Source organism: Eumetopias jubatus, unplaced genomic scaffold (genome assembly GCF_037043125.1).
Source record: "Eumetopias jubatus isolate StellerSeaLion01/CBP00866 unplaced genomic scaffold, mEumJub1_p1.0 scaffold_11, whole genome shotgun sequence".
Classification (NCBI taxonomy): Eukaryota; Metazoa; Chordata; class Mammalia; order Carnivora; family Otariidae; genus Eumetopias; species Eumetopias jubatus.
Window position 1 is genome coordinate 75,705,996 of NW_028274817.1, and position 10,627 is coordinate 75,716,622.

Genomic DNA, 10,627 nt, shown 5'->3' on the forward strand with positions numbered 1-10,627 from the left:
CAGCTGAGGCTGTGGGGCGACAGCCCTGCCCAGAGTGGGGATGGAGGCTGAGACCAAGATTCAGAGGTGTCTACAGATGCCAGCAAAGGTGAGCTGAGGCTGGCTCAGCCAGGCAGCACCAGGTCCCGACCAAGAGGAGAGAGAGAGGAAAATGCAAGTTTCACCAGCCACATGCCTGGGTGGTGCAGGTCAGCCTCACCAGCTGGACCCGGGAGCCAAGAGTCCTCCTCCCCTCAGAGACCAGGGAGCATTCGGTGAGCACCATAAGAATTTCCTAGATGGCCCCCTTCCAGCATCACCCACGAGACGTGTAAACCACACATACTCCTTCCCCAGCCTGGGAACAGTAGGGAGCTGGGGTGGAAATCTGAGAGACTGCGCATTTATTGAACTAGACCATTCACATGATTGCATCCCACCCCCCCGGACCAGGTCAGCAATGATTTCACTGGGTGGTTTGCTCCGTTTCTGGCAGGTCCAGACAGTGAACAATCACGAAGATCACATCAGCCATTGAGAAGAAATTAATCAATGTGGCCTTGTGGTCTGAGGAGCCCTAGTGAATGTGTGTTCTCACCTCACCACCCCGGGCAGCTCGTCCTCCGTCCACCCTCCAATCAGTCCACGTTAGAGGAGACTGGGGCATCTCTGCCCTGTCCTCTCCTTGAACTAGGCCCAGGTTTCACATCCCGTGTAAGTGGACCCCAACACGGAGCACAGAAGGATGAGCAGACCAGACACACGGAGTGCCACCGTCACTCAGGAGAGCTGTCACGGAGGGGAGCAGGTCCTTCTCCAGTCTGTCATGGCCTCCACGAGCCATGCCAGGCTCCATTCTCCTTTAACAACACAGGCCCCATTTTCCAGGGTCTGAGCCATGGAGCTTGGCTTCAGAAAACGGTGTAGCACCGTGGACTGCTGGAGAAAATCCCAGAACCGCATTTAGAGGCCACTATGCTTTCACAGGCTTCGTCGTCTCCGGGGGCCTCAGTGTTGTACAGACTGCTTTCTTTGGGGGCTCTGGTCCCTTCTGCAGACACCCCAAGATTACGCCTCTCCCCCTGCATCCTCGACCATACACGGATCCCTTCCCTGCTGGCCAAAGCACATTCCCATTCTCAGGGGAGATCCTAGCAGGCACGGAGAGGGAGGGAGAAGGGCCTGTGCGCTGGAAGGGAGTGTGGGAGTCGCTGTCATGGCAACATCCTTCTGGTCCTCCTCGCTGGGTCACTCAGCTCAGGCATCCGCCCAGCTGAAGGTCCTCGCTCTCTTTCCGGGAACAGATGTTGAGATAATTAAAACAACAACAGAACAAAAAACAGACCAAAACTGGTTACTAGGCAACTGAAGCTTCATCCATCTGACTCAAGAGGAACCGCCCCCCCCGCCCCCGCCCCCGCCCAGAAGACAAAGGAGCGGAAACTCAGACACCCGATGGATTGCGTGGGAGGCCACGCAGACAGGGCACTGGGACTGTCAGTAAGCGTGCTCGTCACAAGGGTCCCGGGCGTTGTGCGCTCGGCAGCACCCCGTGCAGCGCAGCGCCTGGGCGTGAGGGACCCCAGGGGGACACAGGGGCGGAGACCATGAGGAGGGGATGGAGACAGAAACCAGACCAAGGAAGGCGCGAGGGACCGCACACACCTCCTGACGCAGGTTACCTACCTGTTCTCTCAAGGCTTCTCTGACACCTGCATTTCAGTTCGACCCATTTGTGCAACGCCTCATTTCGAACAACTCCCACGCGGTGTCACCTTCGCCAGAAAGAGGTTTTCTCTCACCCTTGGGGTGGGAAAATCGGTAGAACATAAAAATGACCATTTCAAGCATGTTTACGTGAACGGACAGTCGCATCAGCAAGTTCGCGCGCGCCCTGGCGCCACCTTCACCGGCGTCCCCCACCTCCAGAATTCTCCCTGAGCCCGAACTCTATAGGTTTGTTAGCCTTTAATTAAACACTCCCCAGTGCAGGTTCCCCTCCGCGCCTGCTAACGGCTGGGGCTTAGGGAAAGCCACCGAGCAGGCGACTCGGAGACGCGGAACGACGAGGCGCTGAGGCACCCAGGCAGCGACTGGGGAGAGGCACGGCGGCCAAGCAGAAGGGTCTCGTCCGGGGGCGGTGCGTTTTCGCAGGGCGCCCCCCCCGCCCCACGCGGGGAACCGGGCAGATCCGGCGCCAGGCGGCCTGCCCGCGCGGGCGCAGAAAGGCGGCTCCAGTTTAGAGGCAACAAGCCGCTGCTGCTTTTTCCAAGCACGAAGGGCGGGGGAGGAGGACGGCAGAAAAACCTGCACGGCGCACTACTGCCACCTAGCGGCCACAGAAACTGAGCGCCACACGTTGCGAAAGTGAAGCCATCTTTTCTACCACTCCCCTGCGAGGCGAAGTGCAGATCGAGGCTGTGGGAGCTACGTGGAATGCCGCCGAAGGGCAGAGGAAGCCAGAGAACGGCCCAAGAGGCTCGGCCGAATCGGCCGCCGCACAAAAGCCTTTTCGTCGTCCTGCCCCGGAAGTTTGCCAACAGCGGCCGGAAGCCCGCGCCCGGAAGTCCCGGCACCAGGGAGGGAGAATCGTCAGCGCTGCGATCCGATTGGTGCTTTCTGGGCATGCGCGCCGGAGTGGAATGACGTCGGCGCCGGTCGCTGGGCCCGGGCTCCTTACGGGTCTGCGGACCTGTCAGAAGTACCGCGGGGACGGGGCTATCCCGGTACTGTCAGCAGGTTCCCAGGAGCTCCCACGCCCCACGGGCGACACCTGTACGGGTCCCCTGTTTATTGTCCTCCTCCCCACCCCAGCCAGTGAACACGCCAGTCCCGAAACACACTCGCTGTCCGCCCTCTCAGCCCTCACTCCTCTGATGCCTCCGGGCCCCCCTCAAGGTTCACGAAGATGGTCTCTCCGCCCCAGGAATGTTCTCCTTCTCCCCAAGCGGAGTATCGCCCTGCCCACCCACCTGCCCTGGGCATCAGGAAACGCCGCGCCCCTCCCTGGCGTCCCGAGTAGCTTTCCTCTCACTCAGCGCTCTGAACCGGATGCCCTGGTTGTCCGGCTCCCTCCCTCTAATGCCTCTACATCCACAATATACAGCCTCTTGGGGGCCTCCAGTCCAGACCCCAGGGCCACCTCAAGGTTCACCCCCAATAACAAACACTCCCTTTTTGTATGTGAGCACCAGAGCCTTGATGACGAAATTTTAAAATCTTAACTGAATTCTTTTATGTTAGTTCCACGGCCAGGAGAGAATTGCCTTTCATTTCCACTCATCCTTCCCGCATTATTACAGCTCTCTTCCGGTCTGTTGCAACTGCCTACGAATTCATGGAGAGGACGGTAGCGATCAGGTGGGACTTGCCACAGCTTCCCAAACCCTGTCCTGGCATTCTCTGCCGCCCCTCTGCATACATGCTCCACAGGGCAACCAGCCCCTCAGCTCTGCTCGGGATCCCGCGCCTCCCACCTTCTCAGAGACTTGGCTCCTGCAGTGGAGTCTCCTCTCTCCTGCTCTCTCTACGTGGGAGCATTCCACAATAGAGGGGGGGAAAAAAAACCCACTGCCTTCCCCCAAGTCATCCTGCAGCTACTGGCCCCCAATCTGTACCTTTCAAAGCAAAACTGCTTCAACTTCTCCCGAGGCCGTTAGCTCCTGAGCCAGCTTCAATTAGAGCTTTTGTCCCTATCTCTCCACTGCGACTGTTCTTGTCAAGGCCTCCCTTAACATCCATATTGCCTGACACCACTCACACTCTGTGCACGTGCTAGGGAAGCTCTGAGGCACCTTTGGCGCTGTGACCATTCATTTCTCCACCTATTTTTTAGATAGATAGATAGATAGATAGATAGACAGATAGATAGATAGATAGAGTTGGGAGGTGTATATAAACTCAATTTCTATTGTATATGACAACGTGCCAATTTCACATTATGCCCCCTTTGACCTGGATATATGGGAATTTGGGTCAACATGAAAGACAAGCCAAAGAAAGAGTATCCTTTTCAGTCACAGAGGGGGCAAAGGCCCCCCAGAGGAAGTGGCGGCAGAGGTGAAACAGCTCAGACAAGGGACAGGTGTTCAAGAAGTGAGGAGGAGCTCCAGATACAGGAGGGTTTCCCCTCATTCACGCGTGGGACTCACAGGGTACACTCTGTACAATGACCCAAGCGCTCTCTTTGAGTGAAGGGATAACTGGAGTGGAGATATATAGCTTTCTGGAGCTGATCTTAGTTCCTGCTATGTTGTAGATGAGATGGAGGGGGGCTGGACTCCCCTATGGGGGATGTAGAATGTGGCTGGGTTCATAACCAGAGGTTCATGAAGGAAGCTTTCACCCGGTAGAGGCTTAGATGACTCTGCAGCTGCACCTGTGGAGGGCACAGTCCTGCCCAGGGGTGGGATGGAGGATGAGACCCAGATGCAGAGGTATTTGCAGATGCCAGCTGAGTGAGGTAAGGCTGAGGCAGCCAGGGAGCACCAGGTCCCCACCAAGAGGAGGGAGACGGAAGTGCAAGTTACACCCGCCTCCGTGCATGGCATCAGCAGCTGGACCTGGGGGGACAAGAGTCATCCTTCCCTCAGAGACCACCCAGGGCACTGTGAGCCACATAGGTGTGTCATAGAACCCCCCACCCCTTTCCACATCATCACACACACCCGTAAGCCACACATACCCTTCCTCATATTGGGGAGGAGTGAGGGGCGAGGCGTGGTGGAAATGTGAGACTGAGCATTCGTAGATAGGGACCATTCAGCGATTGCATCGGACCACGCTTACCTATACCACATTCAATGTAAATGCATGGCTTCCCTCCCCGCTTGCCTTCCAGTCCAGATGAGACTAACGGAACCAAAGCGCCTGGGTGATGTGAGGAGCACGAGTGAGTCTGTGATCCGAGCTCACCATCCCCACCGGCTTTTCCTCTGCCCGCGGTCTGTCCAAGCAGTCATGTTAAAGGAGACTGGGGGTCCTTGTCTTGTCCTCTCCTTTAACTCAGGAAGCGTTTACCATCCACAGACGGACCCCAGGACAGAGGACAGAGAGAAGAGGGGCCCACACAGACACACACAGTGGAGTAGTTGACAAGCGTTGTCACAGAGCTGAGCTGGGCCTCCTCGTGGCCACCCTGCGCCTGCCCTCCACAGGCAATTTCTCCTCGAACAACACAGACGCTCACTTCAGGGCCTGAGTTCTGGATCTGGGCTTCAGAAAATGTGTCCAGAGCCAGAGGAGGATGCCTGGAGGATTGCACCTAAAGCCAGTGATTTTTATTAGAAGAAGGAGAGGTTTTCCCTTCTTAATTTGTTTGAAGGTAAAGCATGTGAGTTTCCTCCAGAGAGCTGAGGGGCCCAAGTGAGGACCTCAGTAGTTGCTGGCAGAGCCAGCACTATCCCCACACCCCAAGATCTTTTCCCCCCTCTGCTGGGTGCTCAGAACATCTGATCCTCGAGGGAGGGCCTCCCCAGGTCCGCCTAGAGCTGTCACATCCGCAAGTAGGGACCCGGGCTTTTGTTTGCAGAGACCAGCAATCGGGCACCCAATAAAGGACAAGTCTCAGGCCTCCAGTTGCTGTCACTGGCCCCGTGAGTGTGTTCTCCGTGGTGAGAGCCCATTAGCTTCTGGCTCATGACAACACAGTCATGCAGCACGAACGGTGTTCGACGGGCTTTCTTTATAGAAAGCTAGAGGACTTAGAACGTACTCGCTTATGCCCACTGCCCCACTGGGTTCCTGAAGCTCAGAAAGTCATGCTTTCTACCCCCCTTCGTCTGAAACAGACAGTGGTGCCCTGAGGCCCTAGAGTCTCTCAGATGGAAACCACGGTCTAGTCCCGAAGAAGCCATCACGCTCTCGTGTCACTCTGGGGAAGGAAGGGGTCGACCTGGAGCAAGGGCTTGGTCTCTTCTTACAGTCGTGGTTCACCGGGCCTCCCTTCCTCATCTGGCCTCCTCTCAGATAATGACCTATCCCTCCCTCCCTCATCCAGCAGGGATAATAAGGAGCTTTGGAAAGATGGGGTTCCCTTCAGAAAGGCGTGGACTCTGTGGCCACAAAGCAATGGCCGAAGTGGCTTTCGGACCGGACCTCGGTCCTTCTCCTGAGAGCGTTCGCCTGAGTTACCGCTCGGCGTCTGACCAGTGGCCCCTGTGTAAGATCTTAGAACAGTCCGGACCTGGGCCACTCCCTGACTTGCAGCCACCTGCAGGAGCCTGCGCCCTGCATCCTCTTCACGGTGATCTGAGGACGGCACTCTGACCCCAGCTTTGCAGGGGCAGAATCACATGGCGCTTCTGTCCTGCGGCTCCACGGCCCAGCCTCTCTGTTCCTCATTGGAAGGACCTGAAAGCCCAGGCTCCTCACCACCGGAGAGGACATGCTGAGGCCAATCTCATGACCAGGACTTAGGTTTACAGAGCATTCTAGTCTATCCAGGCCCCGGCCGCAGACGAGGTTGCCCCGAACCAAGAAACATCTTTGTCGGAGACACCTGGTCTGAATGTCGTGGCCAGATGCCCAACGTCCCCAGACCTGCCACCGCCCCAACCCCCGGCCCCGACACCCAGGGCCCTCAATGGCGGCACTGCTCTGAGCGTCCCCAGCACGACTCCTGTCCTCAGATGCCACCTCTGCCACAACTTCCCAATCCGTCCCCCCTCTGTTTCACTCTCGTCTGACAAGTCAGTGTGGGGCTCTGCCGGGACACCAGCCGTTGAGGCATCTACCTGGAAGATGATGAATCTCTGAAGCCGCTTCTCCGTGGGTCACAGAGGCAGGAATGGGGCGGGAGAGAGGTGATGGAAGACTTGCTCCAACCCCACCGCTGCACGGACCCCACCGCTCTGCCCGCAACTGAAAGACACACCAGTGAGGCTCACCCCAGCTCTCGACTCTGTCATCGAGTCAACGGTCCGCACTATCCACAGGGGTTTCTGGAACCTGCATCCAGTTGTTTTTCAGACCTGCTTTTGGGGACAGAAACTAACATCCTCTGAAAGCACATAGCCACCTCCTTCTACTACCACCCTGTGTCTCTGATTCCTGTCAAGCCAGGTTTCTTGATCGTGTAGGCCGCAGTGTGGACTTACTTGGCTACCTCTGGATCCCTCCGCGATGTCCCCCACCCGCGGATCATCCCTTTGCCAAATTCTCCAAAGAGCTCCATGTTGCCAAACCAAAGTACCCAGCGCCATCTCGGCCACAGTAACAGCCCTCGGTTTCACGATGCTGTGGTTCCTCAGCTTCTGGGACCGCAGCCCACCCTGGCTTTCCTCCTGCCTCCCAGATCTTCACTTCTAAGTCTCCTTGTTGGCCCGTTTCATTTGATCCCGTCCTAAATCTTGTTTTGTTTTTTCCTCCCAGGGATCCAACCTCTGCTCTGTGCTCTTCTCATTCTATACACGATCCGTGGGCGACGACATCGCCACCCAGAGCTCTACCCCCCCGACTCGTTTCCATCTGTATCCCCATGTATCCCTGTGGCTTCTCCCGTCAACGAGTCCACCGAAGAAATGCCTGCTGGGCCCCAGATCCCCAGTGGGCTGAACCTATGGGGCATCTGCACTCAGAGGTCCCACAAGCCTTGCCAATCTGCAGACGACCCCAGACCTCCATTCCCTCCTCTCGGGTGGACACCACCATCCACCCAATGCCTTAAGGCAATATCCTGGGGAGGTTGCTAGGTGTGCTCTCCATCGCCCTCCACCCCCCCCCCCCCCCCCGCCTCGCCCCGGCCCGCCCCGCCCCGCCTCTCTGGGACCTGCTCAGGAAAAGGCTACACCATCATCCTCGCGTTGCCACAGGTGTTCGCAAAGTCGCCTGTGAGGGCTCCTCCTCCGCAGATACACTCTGAGCACGTCCTCACAAAGCTCCTGGTTCGGGTGCGTTCCCCACAGGAATTCCCGAGGACACCTGGGCCCTGCAATACACCTGGGAGACTGACATCCCCATCTTCTGTAAGAACCCCCTGTGTAAACTCGATGAATGAGGCACAGCAGTAAGCCCGGGATTTGGAATATGGAGTTGAGTATCTGGAAGCAATCTCTCAAGGAGAAAGTTTGGGGAGGCACGTGTCCTTGGGTGAGCATGAAACAAGGGACTGCCCAATTTTACTTTTCATCATAAATACCCCGACCTGTTTGGGCTCTTATCTGAGCATGGGAATGAGTTTGAGAACATAAAGTCTAAGTTAAAAAACACAACTCAGTAAACTTGGCAGATAAGCCTGACAGCCGAGCCATTGCCATCAATGGATACAAATCTCAGCCAACGCATTTTCAAAGAATTATTGGGATCTGTCCGATGAAGTTGTCTATACAATGTTTCCTCCGATCTTAAAGTAGCTAAGCACAAGGGATCTTGACAGGAAATAAAAAGTCTTACGTCTCGTGAGCAAACTTTGTAGGGTTTTAACTTCACACTTTGGTTTTCGGGAACATTGAGAGCAGCCAGTACAATGGCAGTTTTAAAGCCCGCGTTTACTCTGACGTGTTTTTCCTTTCCTCACAGCCTATGAGATCGGCCAACCACAGCAGGTAATGGTGAAAACCTGCGGGCCTTGTAAGGGGAATCTCAAAGTTCTGACTTGAGGGTTTCGCCTTAAGGATGGTTCTGTTTCCACGGCTGCAAACTAGGTTTTCATAGAAGTTTCCAAATAATGCTCTCGCTGGGGCCACATTCCAGACTCTCTACCTCAGACTCCCTGGGGATGGAGCACCTGCATCTGTCCCTCTTTTTGTTGTTGTTGTTGTTTTATTAATAATTTTTCTATGTTACTTCCAGTATAGTTAAGATAGTGTTATATAAGTTTCAGGTGTAGAGTACCGTGACTCAACAATCCCATACACCACCCGGTTCTCATTAGGAGAGGGGCACTAATTAATCCCCCCACCCACCTCCCCTCCGCCTACCGTCAGTTTGTTCTCTATAGCTAAGAGTTTGTTTCTTGGTTTGTCTCTGTCTCTTTTTCTCCTTTGCTCCTTTGTGGCTGTTAAATTCCACGAGTGAAATCATATGGCCCTTGTCTTCTGACATATTTGGCTTAGCATCATCCTCTCTAGCTCTACCTGTGTTATATGCAAATGGGAAGATGTCTTTCCTTTTTATGGCTGAGTAATATTCCATTGTATATATACCACATCCTCTTTATCCATTCATCTATCCATGGACGCTTGGGCTGCTTCCATGCTTTGGCTATCGTAAACAATGCTGCTATAAACATAGGGGTGCATGTACCCCCCCAAATTAGTGTTTTTCTATTTTTGGTTAAATGCCCAGCAGTGTGATTGCTGGACTATAGGCAGTTCTATTTTCAACTCTTTGAGGAAACTCCATACTCTCTTCCAGAGTGGCTGCACCAGTCTGCCTTCCCACCAACAGTGTGAGAGAGTTCCCCTTTCTCCACATCCTCGCCAACGCCTGTCGTTTCTTGTGTTTTTGACTTTAGCCGTTCTGACTGGTGTGAGGTGGGATAGCTCACTGTGGCTGTGATTTGCATTTCCCTGATGGTATGTGATGCTGAGCATCTTTTCACGTGTCTGTTGACCGCCTGGATGTCTTCTTTGGAGAAATGTCTGTTCATGCCTTCTGCCCATTTTTAAACTGGATTATTTGTTTTTCAGGTGTTGAGTCCTCTTTGAGCTGCTCCAGGAAAGATTCGATGTGCAGCTGAGGTTGAGAAACATCGCTGAACTTTCCCGGTCCTGGTTTAAAGAGAATCTTGGAGTCTACAGCCATGTGTACTAATACTGAAATTAAAAAAAAATTCCTCCTGTGTCTTCTCTTGCAGGAGCTTTTTTTTTTTTAATTTGAGTCTAGTTGACACACAATGTCACGTTAGTTGCAGGCGTATATCACAGTGATTCAACATATCTAGTGTCACGCTCTGCTCCCCAGTAGCGTAGCTACCATCTGTCACCAGACAATGCTGTTAGAGCATCACTGACGATATTCCCTATGCTGTGTCTTCGATCCCGTGACTTTTTCATTCCTTCACCGGAAGCCTGTATCTCCCCCGAGCCGCCCCCGCCCCGCTCACTCCAACTTCCCCATCCACCCACCCCCTTCCCTCTGGCAGCCATCAGTTTGCTTTCTGTATTCATAGGTCAGGAGCTATTGGTGACATATTTACTTTACAGCCATATTGAGAATAATTTCAAGGACTCAGGGGTGTGTTTATGCGCCAATGTCCCCTTCTCTACAGGACACTCAGGCAGGCGGAGGGGAGGGAGAAGGGCCTCAAGGATGGAAAGGCAGCGGGATTTCCATTGTCCTGGTTACCCCTATGCCGTGGATCCCCACTGGCTTGCTGAGTGAGGCAGGGGCCCGTGTGTGTGTGTGTGTGTGTGTGTGTGTGTGCGTGCGTGTGCGCGCACGCACGGGGGGAGCAGGGGGGAGACAACATCACTCCCCAGTCTACACATGTCTTCCTGTGGCCAGAGGTTGAAGTGAAGGGTGAGGCTGGTTACCAGGGACACCGCAGCCGGTTCCATGGGATTCCTGAAGAATGGAAAAGTCCTAAGTGGGTTTCAGATGCAGCATGGACTATGGGAACGTGGCCCCAGCCAGATTTCTGAGACAACCACTCTGTTCACCCAGTGGCTGCCCGCGCACGAGGACACGTGGACACGCAGACACGCGC

General features: G+C 54.8%; 1 long non-coding RNA gene across 1 annotated transcript; it reads right to left on the reverse strand.

The window, feature by feature from the left end:
* Positions 1-366: 366 nt before the first annotated feature.
* LOC148163088 (uncharacterized) lies at positions 367-2,567 on the reverse strand. The gene is made up of 2 exons (XR_015769463.1): positions 1,666-2,567; positions 367-1,329 (listed from the first exon to the last, which is right to left on the reverse strand). It is a non-coding gene; the product is annotated as an uncharacterized LOC148163088 (long non-coding RNA).
* Positions 2,568-10,627: the final 8,060 nt, after the last annotated feature.